Below are 18,871 nucleotides of genomic sequence, written 5' to 3'. Positions count from 1 at the left end.
ACAAAGAGAACCAGTAACTATCAAAGATACATACGTGTGAGCATTAAGCAGTCATAGGAAAACATAACGGTGGCAGAGGATTGGACGCTGGAGGTGACAAAGCAGCATCCTGTCTAGGTGCTAGGGCACTTTTTTTTTTTTTTAAGATTTTATTTATTCATGAGAGACACACAGAGAGAGGCAGAGACACAGGCAGAGGGAGAAGAAATCTCCTTGCAGGGACCCCAATGTGGGACTTGATCCCGGGACTCCAGGACCACGCTAGGACCCTTTAACGTTTTCTGGGACCAGTAGGGACCTTTCAAAAACTTCACCCTCAGATCCAGACAAGAGAGGACACAAGCCCCTCCAGCAAGAATTCCTCTCATCAAAGGTAACTCTTATCATGTTAAGCATCACCAATTGACCATGGGCTTTTAGGGTTTCATTACGGAGCCTCTCTCTCGGCCTTCTTCTCACCTGTATGAATCTCTGATCCCACTTCACAACATCCACCCACCCCAGCATGAAAACTGTTCCCTGGACATCCTACATCCTGAGCACTATGAAAGCTACTGAAGAGACAAGGACAAGCGAGAAATCAAGCAAGTCACGTGACTTGGGAGGCTGGAAGTCTGGCAGGTTAAAAGCATTGACCCAACAACAGAAAAGTGAAAAGAAGGGTTTTCTTTCAAGGGAATCCTTCCTCAAAAAAAAAAAAAAAAAAAAAGCGGGGGTGGGGTGGGGTGGCGGGGAATCCTTCCTCCGTTGGCTAAACTACTTGCATTCCTGGTATTTCCTCCACCCGGAGGGCAGATGAGCTGAAGGCTGCTCAGCGGTGTTTCTTAAGGACACGTATTGCTGAGGACCTGGCTGTGGCTTGGTCGGTCGGAGGAGCCTGTGCCTCCACGCAGGATTGGCGCCCATCCCAAGGCCAGCGCTGCGTCAGATGGGTGTAGAGATGACCTCGACAAGCTAGACAGGCCGAGGATTTAGAGGGGCTCCGGCCCTCCACTTTCACCTCCTCTGGGTCCCCGAGGACTGATCCGTGGGAGTGGGATCGCTGGATCTGCCAGTAAGAGCGTGCTTAGCTCCTATCCAGGGCCTTTCTGCAGATGGTGGCTGAGAGCAGGGCAGCACCCGGAGGGGAGCGAGTGAGGCCACGAAGGAGGTCACATCCAAAGACTCTGGAAAGGGGCAGCTCGGGTGGCTCAGCGGTTTAGCGCCGCCTTCAGCCCAGGGTGTGATCCTGGAGACCCGGGATCAAGGCCCATGTGGGGCTCTCTGCATGGAGCCCACTTCTCCCTCTGCCTGTGTCTCTGCCAATCTCTCTCTCTGTGTCTCTCATGAATAAATAAATAAAACCTTAAAAAAAAAAAAAGACGCTGGAAAGGATGGCCTCCTGGAAAGGATGGCCTCCTGGAAAGGATGGCCTCCAGCCTCCGGAGGCACCACCTTGACCTCCACCCCCTCAGCATCTGGGACCTCCCAGCGGAGGACCTTGACCTCAGCTTCACTGGCACAGCCCTCCTGAACAAACACAGACCCAGGAGTGGCAAACCCTAAGTGCTTGTCTATTGGGTTGAACAAGGAGAAGAGATTGTGGAAGAGTAACTCAACCATGTGGGGGGGCTAAAAGAACATAAGAATTTTTCTTTTTTTTTTAATAACAAGATCTGTTTGTCCGGAATTCTCATTCTCATGCTCAACTTCCTGTCCTTGAAGATAAGAATGTCATTCACTTCCCTCCTGGTACACCCCTCCGAGGCACCTTCCAGGGGCATAGGAGGGGGTGTGCTTCTAGGAGGGAAAGGAGGGGTCAGCACACCCTCCTTCCACCTGCTGGGGGGGGGGCGTGTTTTGTGTGTTTCTTTGCTGTTGCGGCTACTTTTTAAAAGTGTCTATAGTTCAAAAAAGTATTCTGGTTTCCTTTATATCCGTCTTATCTCAGATTTGACTTTTGACAGGAGGAGGGAGGGCGGGCCACATTTCTGCCACAGTGGAGAAGGATAAGACAGGTGCAGACCTGGGCATATCTTTTCTCTTGTGGGGGTGAGCAAAGGATTTGGATTCAGCTCTTGCAGGATGGGTTCTAATTTTCCCGTGAACAATCAGGCAAAATATCAGGTGAACAGAGGGCGAGCAAAGGTTAGAGGCACATGGACAAGATTGGCTATCGATGCTGGAGTTTCCAGAGCAACGATTTCATCAGAGGCAAGTGAATGTCAAAGATTTCTGGGGACCATGTTTATGGATGCCTTGGCAGGTAGGTCCTTTCAAATGGACAGTGCTACCATCCGGTCACTTTAGCATATTGTCTCCAGCTCCTGTGAACAGTGTGGTCATGCAGTTATAATATGGGCCTAATGGGGAGGTGGAATTGTGCCAGAGAAAGGGAGACAGCATCAAGTCATTGAGCCTAAAGCATGTCTAAGACAGTGACTGTACAGTAGGTTGAGGCAGAATAGATTTTTGTTTTGTTGGTTGGGTATCTGTGGCAATGGGGTGGATATGGGTGGCTGTTGTTTTCTGGATGAAGTGAAAGAACTCTTCAAGGGAAGTATTTGCACAAGGGGTCTGGTGGGATAGGTGGGTGTGGGTTAGTCCATTCACGGAGAAAACAGGAGAATGAGGCTTTTTAAGAACTAGGCAATGGGAGGAGTTTAGCTTTGCTCATAGCAGCAACTGGCAACTCAGCAGAAACAACAGAACATTCCCGGAGTTGCAGGAGCCAGCCAGAGCATTCCCCCCCCACCCTCAGGGCATGAATACACCTGGCCTTCCTTTCCCAATCCACTGGAGGGTAGGGGGGTTGTGGGGGTGGCTGGAGGCTGAAGGGAGGTTCAGGGTAATTTATTCCAATGGGCCTCATTCAATCCTTTCATTCAAATGCACAAGGTTGTCTGTTAAAGTCAGGGACTGGGACTTCTCTCCATTGAATGGCTTTCTTCAACTCCCCCAACCATCAAGCTTCAGCTTCCAAACTTCTTCCAAACTTGGGGGGGGGGGGGGGGAGGAGAGGGGAAGTGAGGGAAAGGGAAGGGGAAAGGAAGGGGAAAGAGGATGTCTGAAGAACTCCCTTGTCTGGGGGCCAAAAGAGTCCCCTCCTGGTTTCCTAACCCAGGAAACCCCAATAAAGCCTTTGGAAATCATGGATGTGGAGGATGACATCTCACTCTAATGCCTTCCAGGGGTGGGGGTGCATCTGGGAGAGCATGGCATGGTGGGGTATGCTGAATCTGAGGGGGACTTAAACTCACGACAGTGGTGTCTTAGGGTTCAGAGGCCAAATACAGGCTTGGAGTGATAAGGGCAAAGGACTAAGGGAGGCCTGGCAGGGGACAATTCTGACTCATCCACCCTGGGTGAGGGCCCAGAAAGCACACTCTTTCCTCTAAAGCAACACCAACAGTTTACTGGTTCTCCATCAACCTGTCCTCCCTCTCACACCCACTTCCCAAAGGAAATCCTCAGTCTCATTCAACATAGTCACTGGCTGTTTCACAAGCCACCTTCTGTCTACTAAAAGGAAGAAGGAAGATGGACAAATATGAACCAGTTTGACAGATGTCACCTCCGCATGGAGGGGTGGGGCCTCACCGGACAAATGGTGACTCTGAGCCGTGATCCCAGGGTTCTTGAAAAAATGAAATGGAAGGAGCACCTGGCCAGCTCAATCAGAAGAGCACTCAACTCTTGATCTCAGTCAGGGTCGTGAGTTCGAGCCCTATGTTGGGTCTAGAGATAATGAAAAATGAATAAATGAACTTTTAAAAAATTAAGTATGTATGGGGTGCCTTGGTGGCTCAGTGGTTGAGCATCTGCCTCAGGGCATCATCCCAGGGTCCTGGGGTTGAGTCCCCGCATTGGGTTCCCTGCAGGGAGCCTGCTTCTCCCTCTGCCTGTGTCTCTGCCTCTTTCTCTGTTCGGCTCTCATGAAGAAATAAAATTTTAAAAAACTATAAAAATTAAAATTAAAAAAATGGAAAGATAATGTGGCGAGGAGGGTGTGAACATACCTAATACTGCTGAATTCTAGGCTTGGAAATGGCTAAACCACTCCATTGTAGGTGATGTCTATTTTTAACCACAACTTAAAAACAAAAGCCCCTGTCCTTGGCTCAGAGTAAGGGAGTTCCTGGGTCAGGTTGGAGGGGGTCCTGTCATCCACAGTGTGGAAAACCAGGGTTCAGCAATCTGGAATATTTTCTTCCTCTCCAGGTAGACAGACATGGTCACTGACGTCATCCCTGTAAAGGCAAGGCATGAAGGAAGAACTTCAGCATTTCAAAGCACCTTTTAGGGGCACCTGGGAGGCTTGGGGGGCTTAAGCATCGGATTCTTGCTTTTATCTGTCAGGAGGTGGCACTCTTGACTCACCTGGTAAGGCTGTGGGGACCTCTAAAAGAGGGTATCAGGCCAACATTTTCCAAGGGGCTTTATTGGCTCCAGAAAGTCCATCTGTTTCTCCAAGCTGTCTGATCTTGAGTCTATGCATGTGTCTTAAGGATGAGATTCCAGGGGCACCTGGCCTGCTCAGTCAGTAGAGAGCATGACTCTTGACCTCAATGTTGTGAGTTTGAGCCCTACGTTGGGAGTAGAGATTACTTTAAAAAATTAAACCAGGGTGGGGTAGGGGGTGGGAGGGGGTGGAGTGGTGGAAGAAAAAGAAAAACAGATGCCATTCTAGTCAAGGCCTTGGTAATATTACCAATCCTTCCAATGGTGTCTGGTTACAAAGAGAACAGATTCCCACCCAACCTACGCGGATGATTTACAATTGTCATAAAAGAAAGAATACTCACTGAGAGTTTCTGAACTCTGGAGGGTTACAGGTAGGGTGAAAAGATAAATAATTTGTTTACAAAACAATTTAATAAAATCTCTAGAGACAAAGTTTCCTTCAATCTGGAGGAGCAAACATGAGGGGATCAACACAATGCTTTGAACAAGAGTCATTAAAAATGGTCATCATTGTCCTTAGCTCATTCAGTTCCATGTTGTTTCTTTTTGTTCTATTCAAATGCAGCTTTTTCATTAGTTCTGGCAATTCATTCTTTAGTTTTATGATCTCAGGGTGACCAGAAACCGGTATTTGTCAAAAGTTCTTTTCATGAATCTTCTTGAAGCTGGACCATATTTTTGCAAGGACATCAGAACAATACCTGTAAATGTCAAAAATGGACGGTTAAAGACCCGATGATAGTTCATTATAATGCAGTCGGTAAGAAACTTTGAAATTTCTTTTGTAACACACAGCATTTTAGCAATTCGAATGTCAAGTGATGGCACTGTACCAGGACATGTTACATCTTTAGAAATTTCATTTAATTTTTGGAACAGCAACAGCATTCACGGACCCAATATAATCTAAGAGGGTTTATCATTATTTGTTTGACAATGCTTCTCATGTGACCTAACACAGCAGGTAAACTACGTTAATTAGTCAAGAGACTCTATTTAGGGTTTGACTTTCTGGGAATCTGTTGAAAAATCAATGAACGAATGAACGAATAAGCAAACAGCCAGCCAGCTGGCCAGTCAGCCAGCCAGCCAAACCAACCAACCAACCAACCAACCAACCAACCAACCAACCAACATCTCAGAAGTTTTCATAACACGTGCCTACAAAGGATCACGGATCATTACAAAACTGAAAACTTCAGTATCTGTTTTGCCAAGGTTGCATTAGGAGATTCTACAGGAGGTTATAGAGTTGTCACCAAAATGTAGCTCCAATACTGAGAAGTTTTCACTCTCTTATTTAGGTAAAGACCAGATAGAAACGAATATAAAAACCTTGTTGTTCCAGGCAGGTAAAGGAAAAAAAAAAATGTCTTTTCTTCTCTGTTCACAATCTCTTATGCAGAGTAGACTAACAATGCAAGAAACCCTTGTCGTTTTAACAGAAAGAAGAGCCAAATCTCAATGTTATACCAGTGTACTTGTAAAACTTCTCCCAATCTCAGTCAGTCCTGACCATACATAGAATTCCTTTTCAAAACATCTCCCTCAGAAACTCCTTCTACAATGTCATTTTTCATTCAGAGTCAGTCTTAAGTTTTCTTTCTCTAAATAGCCAGGCTCTGGGACACTTGAGTCCTGGGATGGAGTGCCATATTGGTCTTCTTGCATGGAGCCTGCTTCTCCTGTCTCTGCTTCTCTCTTGCCTCTCTCTGTGTCTCTCATAAATAAGTAAATAAATTCCTTTAAAAAAAAATAGGGACGCCCAGTGGCTCAGCAGTTGGGCCTCTGCCTTAGGCTCAGGGCATGATCCTGCTTCTCCCTCTGCCTATATCTCTGCCTTCTCTCTGTGTCTCTCATGAATAAATAAATAAATAAATAAATAAAATCTTTAAAAAAAAATAGCCAGGCTCATTTCAGGACAAAATTATTTTCTTTTCCCTCAACAACAAAAAAAATGTATTCTCATGCCTTGTGCCTCTTCTACACGTCTCCTCCATTCTCACACACGGAGTTGTTTTCCTTATTGTTTTCCAGTAGTCTCGATTCCATGCGGCAGACTTTTTTTTTTTTTTAATTTAATTTATTTTTTGTAGAGAGAGAGAGCATGTGAGTGAAGAGGGGAAGGGAGAGAGGGAGGGGGGGGAGAGAGAGAGAGAGAGAGAAAGTTTCCTTTCTTTTCTTTCTTTTCTCTTTCTTTCTTTCTTTTCTTTTCTCTTTCTTTCTTTCTTTCTTTTCTTTCTTTTCTTCCTTTCTTTTCTTTTCTTTTCTTTTCTCTTTCTTTCTTTCTTTCTTTCTTTCTTTCTTTTCTTTCTTTCTTTTCTTTTCTCTTTCTTTCTTTTCTTTCTTTCTTTCTTTCTTTTCTTTCTTTTCTTTCTTTCTTTCTTTCTTTTCTTTCCTTTCTTTCTTTCTTTCTTTCTTTCTTTCTTTCTTTCTTTCTTTCTTTCTTTCTTCTTTCTTTCTTTTCTTCCTCTCCTCTCCTCTCCTCTCCTCTCCTCTCCTCTCCTCTCCTCTCCTCTCCTCTCCTCTCCTCTCCTCTCCTCTCCTCTCCTCTCCTCTCCTTTCCTTTCCTTTTTTTTTTTAAAGATCCCAGACCCGGTGATCATGCCCTGAGCCAAAGGCAGATGCTCAACCACTGAGCCACCCAGACGTCCCCCATCTGGCAGACTTTTAACTCCTAGAAGCCTCAGTCTCTGGTGAAAAGTCAGTAGGAGCCAAGGGCACACTATCTATTGTACCAGAATTCTTTAGATTAGCAAATATATGAATACATGTCATAGTTTTTAGAAACACAGTGTTTATAATACAATTTTTAAGAAAGCATGAAATATGTTTACTAACACTCAAGTATCTGCAGTTTTCCTGAATAAGACAAAAGATGAAAAGAAAAAAGGGGGGAGGGAAGAAAAGGGGGAGGAGGAAGGAAAACAAGGAAACAAAAAACCACCTTGGGTGTCTTAGTGACTCATGCTTTAGTTTTTTACCTTATGATGAAAAGACATAGGTATCCGATGAATTCAACCCAATTTGCCAATTAACCTAGCACAACTTCAAGCTTCAGGTCACCAAAGATTTTGGAAGCTATTGCAAAGGTTTACCTATAAGCCTTTTTAAAAATTATTTTACCTATTTGCTCTTAACAATGAAAAGTATATGAGAGAGACCAAATTGACCATTTTAAGTAGTTTCTGTGGATAAATCACAATAGATACAACTCAACTAATCCTTGGAGGTAACAGCAAAGTTGAGTAGGGCCCTCCCTTGGGCCTGGATCCTCCAGCGTCCAGGTTGGTTCAGGTGGAACAAGGGTATAAGTAGTTCTCATTTTCTTTTGTGTGCCTGTTGCATAATGAGACAGCAAACGTGGTTTCTTTGTATAAAGGTGACGGAGGGGTCTATTTCCATCATCACCATTCCAGGCTCACAAACTGTGATGGGAGTGCAGCACATTCCACCACCCACCCCATGGACTTATAAGGCAGGCAGAACTGGAAATCAAATGATCTTATAACTCAAGGGGGCAGGTGGGGGAAGGTAAAGCTGGTTATCTGTATGATGTGTGATGTTGATAGCTCCAAAGACACGTCTTTTTAAAATAAACCAACAACCTTGAATTGGCTTGAAAGCCGCATATGTCGCCCCCGTGTCCACTAAAGAGTCAGTCGATTTGTTCCCCACTCCCACTATCAGGCTCTCGTGGGAAAGTCTGAAGTGGGTGGTTTAAGTCCAGGGGAGCCCTTGGGCCCCTTCCTGCCTGCTGATTTGGGAGGTACTCTAATGTGAACCTCAGAAGGAGGTGGCCCAATGACTTGAGGTGATTTTTGCTCCTTGGTGGGGGTGGGGAGGGGGGAGGGGGGATGGCACTGGAGGCACCTGGGATGGTAAAGGATTTGACCACTCCAGCCACAAGAGTGGTGCAGAAACAGGGGGAGGAGGAGGGGCCGCCACAAGCCAGTTATCCCTGTGGTAACTTTTGACACCTCCTGCTTAAAACCCCGAAAGTCAGAAGGATCGTGAGGCCCCGCTTTCACGGTCTGTATTCGTATTCGTACTGGAAATCAAGATCAGGTGAGCTTTTGCCCTTCTGCTCCACGGAGGTTTCTGCCCTCCCTGAGCTCGCCTTAGGACACCTGCCGTTACCGTTTGACAGGTGTACCGCCCCAGTCAAGCTCCCCACCTGGCATGTCCCGGGAGCGGGCTGTGCCCTGCCGGTGCAGCCGGGCGGTGGGCGCCAGAAGGGAGAGCCCCTTGAGGTTCCCCCCACCACCTGGTCAGTGAAAAAACTGTAAGAGTAGTGGTATTTCACCTGGCGCCCGCAAGGCGGGTGGGCCCTGCCGGGGCGGGGGTGGGGGGGGGCTTCCCACTTCCCTGCGGCAGACCTGAGTCCAGCTCAACAGGGTCTGCTTTCCCCGCTCGCTCTGCCCAGCCCGGTCCCGCGGCGGTGGTTTCTCTGGGTAGTGGGTAGGGACAGTGGCCATCTCGCTCGTCCAAGCAGGCGCCTGCCGCTACCTTAAGAGAGTCCTAGTTACTCCCGCCGTTTACCCGCGCTTGCTCCACTGCATTTCTTCACTTCGACCTTCAGAGCACTGGGCAGAAGTCACGTCGTGTCAACCCCCGCCGCAGGCCTTCGCCGCGCACTGTTTAAACAGTCGGGGGCCCGGGTCCGCACCGGTTCTAAGTCGGCCGCTAGGCAGCGGCGGAGGGGAGGGGAGGGGAGGGGAGGCGCAGCTCCATCGCTGCCTGGGGGGGTCCCCGCGGGGGTGGGGGCGAGGGGAACCGGCGCGCTGACCGCCCTGGCGGAGAAGACGGGGACAGGACCTCCTGCTGCCGGCGGAACATCCCCGCTGGGCGGGGCGCACGGCGTTCCCCAGGCTCCCACCGCGGTGGGGCCGCGATGCCCGCCGCAGCCGGGGCGATCCATGGGAAGGGCCCCCCTAGGGTCCAGAGTCGCAGCTGCTGCCGGTTCCCCGGTGCTCGGCCCCGAGCGCCCGCGGGGGAGGGGAAAGGGGGGGGGAGAGCTGGGGTAGCCTCCCAGGGTGGGGCAGAGGAGCGCCCTGGGAGCGGGCCTGGGCGGGGGTGCCCCAGATGGGGGGGGCGGCAGCGCCTTGTCCAGCGGGGGAGAGCCCAGCCCTTAGGGCCAATCCTTATCCCTGACTTCGGGATCCAGCTTGCCGACCTCCCTTCCTACATTGTTCCAATACGCCCGAGGCTGTTCACCTCGGAGACCTGCTGCGGATCCCGCACTGCCTGGCGGGAGATTTACACCCTCTCTCCGATTTTCCAGGGCCAGCGAGAGCTCGCGGGACGCTGCGAAACCCCGAAACCCCGAGGCTTTCCAAGGCCCGGCCGGCGGGGTGCTGGGGGCGGGTGGCGCTGTAGGAGGAGCGGCCTAGGCCCCCCCGCCCCGCCCCAGGACCCCTCGCGGCAGTGGGCGCAGGGAGGGGATGAGCGCAGCCGCCGTCTGCTCCCGGGGCGCCGGGATTCCTTGAGGGCTGCTGTGGGGGTGGGGGGGGCGGGGGTGTCTGTAATACTCGGGGAGTGGGCCGCCCTCCAGGGAGAGTGGGGCCCCAGCCAGCTTCCCGCCGGCCTTCCCAGCACACCACCGCAGCGGGAATCCGCCTGGCAGGTCGCCGGAGAGGAGGCCCCCGCGGGCCGAGCCCCCCTCTGGGGAGGAGGGACGTCAGGAGAGGGAGGGTGGGTGGAGGGGTCGGGAGGAAGGGGGCGGGAAAGGTCCGGCGGGGTTGAATCCTCTGGGCGAACTGCTCGGACCCCACCCTTTACCTCTTAAGGGTTTCACACCCTCTGGAACTCTCTCTTCGAAGTTCTCTTCAACTTTCCCTTAATGGAATTTGTTGACTACGGGTCTCCAGCTCCAGCCGTGTTTGGCCTTAGATGGATGCACCACCCACTTTGGGCTGCCTTCCCAAGCAACCTGGCTCCCCCAGGACCCGGCGGGGGTGGGGGCGCCGCCGGCCTCACGCAGTCCCGGGCTGCGCCTCCATCACCCGCCCCCGCCGCCCCTGGGAGGGGGTCTTGCGCCGCCACGTGTCCCGCGCCCCACCGCAGGCACCGATTCCGCGCTGCGCTCTTCCCTGTTCACTCGGGGCTGAGGGAACCCGGGTTAGTTTCTTTCCCTCCACTGACTAATACGCTTAAATTCAGCAGGTCGCAGGTCGCCAGGTGTAGGGCGCGCGCGGTCAGGGCTCGAGGTGGCACAGGAAAGGCCACCGCGAGCACACCGGGGCGGCGGGCAAGGGAGCACAAGCCGGCGCAGGCCAAGGGCCCTGCCAGGCTTGGAGGGCGGGGAGGCGACGCGGGAAAAGGAGGGGAGCGGGGTGCGGGCACCGCGCGGTGCACGGGGAGACGCGGTGGGGGGCGTCGGGAGCCGCGGTCGCCCCCAAGCGCCGCCCGCAACCACGCGCCCCGCCACTCGCGCGACACCGGGTCTCCTCCTCCTCGCCCGGGACGTCCCCCAGCGCCCTCCGCCGAAGGGCTCCTCGCTGGAACCGATGGCGGCGCCTTCCCACCGACACCCCTCCTTCCCTGTCCACCCTGACCACTGCGGGAGCAGCCGCGCGCCGGGGGGGGGGGGGGCGCGGGGCAGCAACGGGGCGGCCCGGGCCGCCACCAGGGCACAGATCCCCGGACGCGGCCCGCGGGCCACTCCATAGGGCGAAGGCCAGGATCGCCAGCGGGAGGGAGGCGCGGCGCGGACCCCGGAGGCGGAGGCGCGGCGGCGGACTGGGTGGGGGGAAGAGGGGACCCCGCCAGGACCACAAGCAGACAAGCAGCCGCCGCCTGGGGAGCGGAGGCAAGACCCACGGTGTTCCGGACCCAGGCCTCCCGACCCCCCCTCCACGAACCACTATCCACCGGCAGCTCGGAACCGCAACCCCCCCCCCCCCCAGACACAACCCAAGGCCGCGTGCATGGGGAGGGATCTCCCCCAGAGGGAACCGCAGCAGCCACGGCCCTCCCCGCAGCACGAGCCCTCCCCTCTCCTTCTCTCGGGGCGCCACCGGCCCCCCCACCCCCGCCGCAAGTCCCGCTGGGTTCTCACTCCCACGGACCTTCCACTGTCCCTACAGCAACCCTATCATCCCCCTATCCCTAGTACTACACCTACCCTTAACCTTACCCCTATAACTACCCTATCCCTATCCCTAACCATACCACCTCCCATACCCAAGCTTTAACTCTACAACTATTTCTACCCATAACCCTACACTGAGCCTTGCCTTACCCGTAAATCCAGCCATACCCCTACCCCTAAAACTACCCCTACACCTTAACCTACTCCTATTCTTACTGCTACCACTACCATACACCTACTTGTACCCCTAAACGTAACTCTAAGACTATCCTTACCCCAACAACTACCCCTAACCCTACTCCTACCCCTAAACCTAACCCTATTCTAATGGTACCCGGAAAACTAAACCTAAATCTATATCTGACTTTACCCTTAGCCCTACACATACTCCTAACACTCCTCTTACTCTTATCCCTACACATACAATTAAACCCACCCCTACTCCTAATGATATTACAACCCCTAGCCCTACACCTACCCATAACCCAGCCCCTACCCCTTTACCCCCAAACCCCTAACATAACCTACAACTATCCCAAGCCCTATGCCTACCCCTACCCAGAGCAATAAACCTATCCCTACACCACCGTAAAATCACTCCTACACCTACCCATACCACTACGCCTAAACTATCCCTACACCTATCCCAATCCATACCCTTCAACCTACCCTAACCCTACACCTACCTCTACCGCATCCTTATGCCATTGTCTGCCCCTCCTTAACCCTAACCTACCACTACCCCTACTCTTTCTGAACCCAATTCCTATCACTACACCTATGCCTACTCCTTGCCTGCCACTTCCCCTAACTCTGACCCTAGCCCTACACCTTACCCCTAACAGTACTTCTAACCCTATCCTACCTTTATAAGTAACACTAACCCAGGTCCTACCCCTACCCCTGTATACTTAAACCTATCCCTACATATAACCTGATGCCTTCCACTGTCCCTACTACCACCAGTATCCCTATACCTAACCCTATCCCTACCCTTTCCCCTATCCCCAACCTTAATCCTATTCTTACAACTACCCCTACCCCTACACTGTCCTTTCCATACCAGTAGCCCTACCCATAACCCTGTCCCTACACCTTCTACTACACCTAATCCATCATCAACCCCATTCCTGCCCATCCCCCTACTCCTAACACTACACCTATACTTTCCCCTATCCATGCCTGTCACCATACCCCAACCTCTATTCCTACCTTGAACCCTACACATACCTCTACTTCTACCCTTAACTGTACCCCTAACCCATCCGAATCCCTAGACCTAACCTTAACCCAACCCCTTCTTCTAACCTACCCATAGCCCTACCCCTAACCCTTGCCACTACCCCTAACCCTAGATCTATTCCTAACAATACCTATACCCATAACTCTACCTCTGCCCCACCCCTACACTTATCCATATGCCTACCCCTACCAATAACCCTATGACTACTGTTATCCCTAACCCCACAGAACCCTATCATCCCCTGATCCTTAGTACTATACCTACCCCTAACCTTACCCCTATACCTACCCCTAACCTTACCCCTATACCTACCCTACTCCTAAATCTAACCCTACCATGTCTCATAACCATAGCTTTAAATCTATAACTATTTCTATCCATAACCCTACACTGCCCCTTCCACTACACGTAAACCTAGCCACACCCCTACCCCCAAAACTACCCCTACACCTTAACCTACTCCTATTCAAACTGCTACCACTACCATACCCCCATCTGTACCCCTTTACATAACCCTACAACTACCTTTACCCCAACAACTACTCCTAACACTACTCCTACACTACCCCTAAACCTAACCTTACTCCTACCCCTATTGGTACACCAAACCCTACTCCTAAATCTATACCTAACTTACCCCTAGCCCTATACCTACCCCTAAACTTATCCCTATGTCTACCCGTTCCCATAAGCCTAACCCTACCACTTCTCATGCCTGTTGCTTTAACTCTATAACTACTTCTACCCATAACCCTACATTATCCCTTCCCGTATCCCTAAAACTAGCCATACCCCTACTGCTAAAACTACCTCTACACATAACTCTAACCCTACCCCTAATCCCAACATGTATCCCTATGAGTACCCTTACCCTAACACCTACCCCTAACCCTACTCCTACACCAATCCCTAAACCTAACCTTACCCCTACCACTAACATACTCCAACTACCCCTATCTTTATACTTAACTATACTCCTAGCCATATGCCTATCCCTAAACCTTCTCCTACCCTTACCCTTACTAATACCCATACCATTAAACCTAGCCCTACACCTAACCATATGCCTACCCCTACAACTACTCCTACCTGTACCTCTAAACATACCCCTCTCCCTACACCTATACCACACATTAAACCCATTCCACCCCCCACCCAAACTCCTTCCCAAACCCTTCCCTAACCCTACCCATAACACTTCCACTACAGCTTCCCCTGCCCCTACCCCACCACCTACCAATACCCCCTTTTCTACCCCAATCCCTGACACTACACACATCGCTTTCCCTACCCCCACCCTTAACACTAAACTAACCACTATCCCTACCACTACTTCATTCCTTAACCCTACCCCTACCCTACCCCTACAATGAACACTAATACTAAACCTAAAACTACCCCTATCACAAATCCTATCCCTACCCCCAATCCTACCATTATTCCTACTTCTACACCTAACCCCACCCCTATCCTTAACCCTAACCCTACTCCTACCCCTAACTCCAAAATTACCCCTACCCTTAATCTTACTATCGCTACCCCTACTCCTAATGCTACCACTACCCCTAACCCTACATCTACTCCTAAATCTACCTCTACCTGTACACCTGCCCTAACACCTACACCTAGCCATACCACTAGCCCTAAATGTACTCTCACCAATAACCTAATGCTACACCTGCCCCTCCCATAACCCTACTCCAAATGCTAACACTACCCCTAACCCTAATCATACTCCTACCCCAAAACCTATCCTATACCTACCCCTACTCCTACCTCTACCCTTAATCCTACTCTTAAAACATCCCCATCCCTAACACCAACCGAAGGACTAGCTATTCATGTACCTCTGCTCCTAAACCTACCCATAAACCTGTAGGAGTAGGTACACCTACAGCTATCCCATCCCCTGCACCTCCCGCAAACCTACATATATCTACCCCTAACCCTACACCTACCACTAACACTACTCCTATTCCTATCCCTACACACATCCTTGCTCCTACACTAAAACTATGCCTAGCCCTACCCCTAAACTTACTCCAACCCTACCGCTAAAGCTACCTCTACCCCTTCCTCTACATGTACACCTAACCTTAAACTGCCCGTGCACATACAGCTACCCGTAACCCTAAACCTACTCCTGTCCCCACCCTACACTTAACTCTCCCCCAACACCTATGAATACCCCAAACCCTATCCCTAAACACACCTGTACCCCTACCTCTAAAGGTAATCCTACCCCTACCCCTACACTATTCCTTATTCCTTCCCTCTACTCCTACCTCAAACCAAACTGCTAGCCATACCTCTAACCTAATCCTACCCCAATGCCACCCCTAAGCCTACCCCTACCCGTACACCTACTGCTTACCCTATCCCCAACCCTACACCGTCCTCTACACTTACTCCTTAAAATACACTTACCCCACCCTTACCCCTCTCCCTTACCCTGTAGGAGTAGGTCCTCCTACAGCTAACTTTTCCCCTACACCTCCCACAAACCAACATATACAACTAGCCCTAACCTGACACCTACCACTAGCCCTACCCTTACTCACACCCCTACTCCTACCTTAGCACTACACATAGCCCTACCCCTAACCTTAATCCTACCCCTACAGCTAAACCTACACCTCCCACAAACCAACATATACAACTAGCCCTAACCCTACACCTACCACTAGCCCTACCCCTACTCACACCCCTACTCCTACCTTAGCACTACACATAGCCCTATTCCTAATCTTAATCCTACCCCTACAGCTAAACCTACCCCTACAATTACCTCTTCCCCTACCCATACACCTAAACCTAACCCTAACCCAAGCCCTCCTCCTACACCTACAGCTACCTATAACCCTAAACCTACTCCTAACCCTACCTCTACACCTAACAAATCTCCACCAATACCTACGACTACCCTGAACCCTATCCCTAAACATCCTCTATCGCTACCCCTACCCCTAAAGCCTATCCTAACCCTACCCTTACCCTTACAGCTACACTATTCCTTACTCCTAAACTTACCTCTACTCCTACCTCTAACCCAACTAAGAGCTGTACCCCAACCCCACCCCTCAAATACCCCTAACCCTACCCAAACCTCTAACCCTACCCATACCTGTACACCTACCTGCCCTCACCTCTACTCCTACCCTAACTCTACACCTACCTCTACACATACTCCTAAAACTATGCTTACCCGACCCTTACTCCTACCCCTACCCGTTATCCCTACTCCTACCCTTATACCTACCACTTACACTACCCATCCACAAACCCCATTCCTTCCATTACACCTATCCCTACATCTTTATATACTCTTGCCCCTACCACTTGCTACCCACACTCCTTAACAACTTGCCCTACCCCTTCCCCTAATACTACACTTACCCATACCCTAAGTCCTACCCATACCCCTATCCCAGCCTGGACCCTTCCCTTTCCCCTAATCCTACCTTTAACTCTACCCCACCCTCTAATCCTACCTCTATCCCTGCCCCTACCTATACTTGTACTTCTACCCCTATAACTACTCCTACTCCTACCCTTATCTCTACCCCTTCTACTCCTATAGCTCTACCTACCCTTAACCCTACCACTACTCCTACACCTGTCAATACTCCTACTCTTACCCAAACGCTACCCCAACCCCTGTCCCCATCCAGTTACTCCTACATCTAACCCCCACAGCTACCCCTAAGCATTCTATTAATCCTACCCCCAACCCTATGTTTACCCTACCCTGACACTAAAACTACCCCTACACCTAAACTAACCCTAACTTTATCCTTAGGTCTAACCCTACTTTCACCCCTAACCCTCACACTTCCCCTTCAATTAACCCAACCCCAACCCCTACTGCTATCCCTACATCTACCCGTAAACCTAATCCTATCCTACACCAACTCTGCACCTAACCATACCCCTACCTCTAACCCTACCCATACTACTACCACTACCCCAGTGCCTATCCCTACCCCTACATGTAAACTTACTCCTACCACTATTCCTACACCATCCGTAACTCTACACCTAACCTTACCTCTACAATTAACCCTAAACCTAACAATACCCCTATGCTTAACCTTACCTCTAACCCTATCACTAAAACTACCCGTAACCCTAAACTTAACACTATCCCTAATCTTATTTATTTATTTGTTTATTTATTTATTTATTTATGATAGTCACAGAGAGAGAGAGAGAGAGAGAGAGAGAGAGAGAGGCAGAGACACAGGCAGAGAGAGAAGCAGGCTCCATGCACCGGGAGCCCGATGTGGGATTCGATCCCGGGTCTCCAGGATCGCGCCCTGGGCCAAAGGCAGGCGCTAAACCGCTGCGCCACCCAGGGATCCCTACCCCTAATCATATTTAAATATACTCCTAAAAATACTCATATACTAGTCCTACTGTACAGTGCTTTTCCATTTTGCCACTACAACTACTGTGACATAGTATCTAATTCCCTTATGTGAAGGCTAGTTGAAAGCTGCATTCAAAGAATGAGTTTCTCAGAGTTTCTCAGAGTTAACGATATCGCATTTCCAATGTACCTCCAGACTTACTGTTGAGGTAGTTTCTATCTTATTTACATGAGAGGCTAGTTGCAGGATTCATTGAAGGAACACTTGTTTCTGAGAATTAAGTACAGTGTGTTTGTTTCCATTATGTCTCCAAACCTACTGTTGACATAGGTTCTAACTCCCTTATGTTAGTGGCTTGTCGAAAGCTGCATTCAAGGAACTTTTGTTTTTCAGAGGTAAGTATATTGCATTTCTGTTGAGCCTCCACACTTACTTTTGATATATGTTCTAACTCCCTTATGTTAGAGACTAGTTGAAAGCTTCAGTCAAGGACCTCTTGTTTTTAGAGGAAGTGCATTTCCACTGTACCTCCAACCAACAGTTGAGATAGGTTCTAAATCTCTTCTGTTAGAGCCTAGTTGCCAGGTACATTCAAGGAACATTGGTTTCTCAGAGCTACCCCCAGCTCTTCCCCTACCCTAACTTTACATTATCATCTACCCCACTCATACCCCTATCCCTACACCTAACCCTACTCCTACCACTACCCATCCTCCATGCCTAGCCCTTCATCTACTCCTAACGCTTCTCGTACCCCAACCCTTACTGCTACCCCTACCTGTAATGGTAATCCTACCCCAACCCCTAAATCTATAACTACCTCTACCCCTTATCCGAAACATAAACCTACCATGCACCTACCACTATACCTAACCCTACCCTTACCTCTACACCTACACTTAACCCTATCCCTACCCCTACCCATACTTCTGTCCATAATCCTACCCTACTGCTATCCCTAACACTACTCCTCCCCTATCCCTGATCCTAATCCTACCTGAACACCAAACTCTACTGCTACCTTTACTGATAAACCTACCCCTAACCCTACACCACCCATACCCTTAACCCTAAACCTACAACTACACCTACCCCTGCCCCTACACATACCCCTAAACATACCCTACCCTAATCCCAAAACTTCCTCCAACCATTTGGCTATTCCAACCCCTTCCACTAAATCTATTCCTACCCATACACCTAACCTTGCCCCTACTGCTACCCTACTCCTACTCCTAAGTCTATCCCTAACTCTCACTGGGCCCTAGTACATTCATAGATATCTTCCTTGGGGCACTCCTGCCCCAGCCCTGGGAATCTGTTCTGGGAAGATGAGCCACCCTCCACCCTGCCCCATAACATCTTTGGCTTTGAAACTAGGAACCTTGAAAATCAGCGAGGCTTAACTAGGGGAAAGCCAGAGGGCTATAGGAAACTAAAACTCTGCTCTTAAAGGGCCCTCACATTATAGGAGTCCCAGAAGAAGAGACAGAAAGGAGCAGAAACTTAAAAAAATAATACCTGAAAACTTACCTAACCTGGAGAAGGAAACAGACATCCAGGTCTAGGCAGAACAGGAGTCCCAAACTACTGAAGACAAAGAGGTCCACACCAAGACAATTAATTAAAATGTCAAAAATTAAAGAATCTTAAAAGCAAGAAAGAAGGGGAAGATGGTGGTGGAGTAGGAGGACCTTTGGCTCACCTCATCCCCTGAATACA

At 50.0% G+C, this 18,871-nt stretch overlaps 2 long non-coding RNA genes across 7 annotated transcripts in view; one reads left to right on the top strand and one right to left on the bottom strand.

Moving 5' to 3' along the window:
* The window catches only part of LOC144280610 (uncharacterized), a 42,261-nt gene that overhangs the window by 3,505 nt on the left and 19,885 nt on the right, over nucleotides 1-18,871 (top strand). For 3 of the 5 annotated variants that reach the window (XR_013349034.1, XR_013349033.1, XR_013349032.1), the window contains one exon: nucleotides 4,201-4,362. The exons of 1 other annotated variant lie outside the window; for it this stretch is intronic. This is a non-coding gene — a long non-coding RNA (uncharacterized LOC144280610). The remainder of the gene's footprint in view (nucleotides 1-4,200; nucleotides 4,363-18,871) is intronic. One more of the 5 variants, XR_013349035.1, reaches the window with a different exon arrangement.
* LOC144280608 (uncharacterized) lies at nucleotides 3,371-9,146 on the bottom strand. 2 transcript variants are annotated; one of them, XR_013349030.1, is made up of 5 exons: nucleotides 8,986-9,146; nucleotides 4,785-5,144; nucleotides 4,360-4,565; nucleotides 3,999-4,229; nucleotides 3,393-3,717 (listed from the first exon to the last, which is right to left on the bottom strand). It is a non-coding gene; the product is annotated as an uncharacterized LOC144280608 (long non-coding RNA). The 2 variants fall into 2 exon arrangements; XR_013349029.1 differs by having other exon boundaries at nucleotides 3,371-4,229; nucleotides 8,986-9,143.

The sequence above is a fragment of the Canis aureus genome, chromosome 12, assembly GCF_053574225.1.
Source record: "Canis aureus isolate CA01 chromosome 12, VMU_Caureus_v.1.0, whole genome shotgun sequence".
Lineage (NCBI taxonomy): Eukaryota > Metazoa > Chordata > Mammalia > Carnivora > Canidae > Canis > Canis aureus.
Note: the sequence above shows the minus strand (reverse complement) of the source record. Positions and strands in the feature narration are given on the sequence as shown.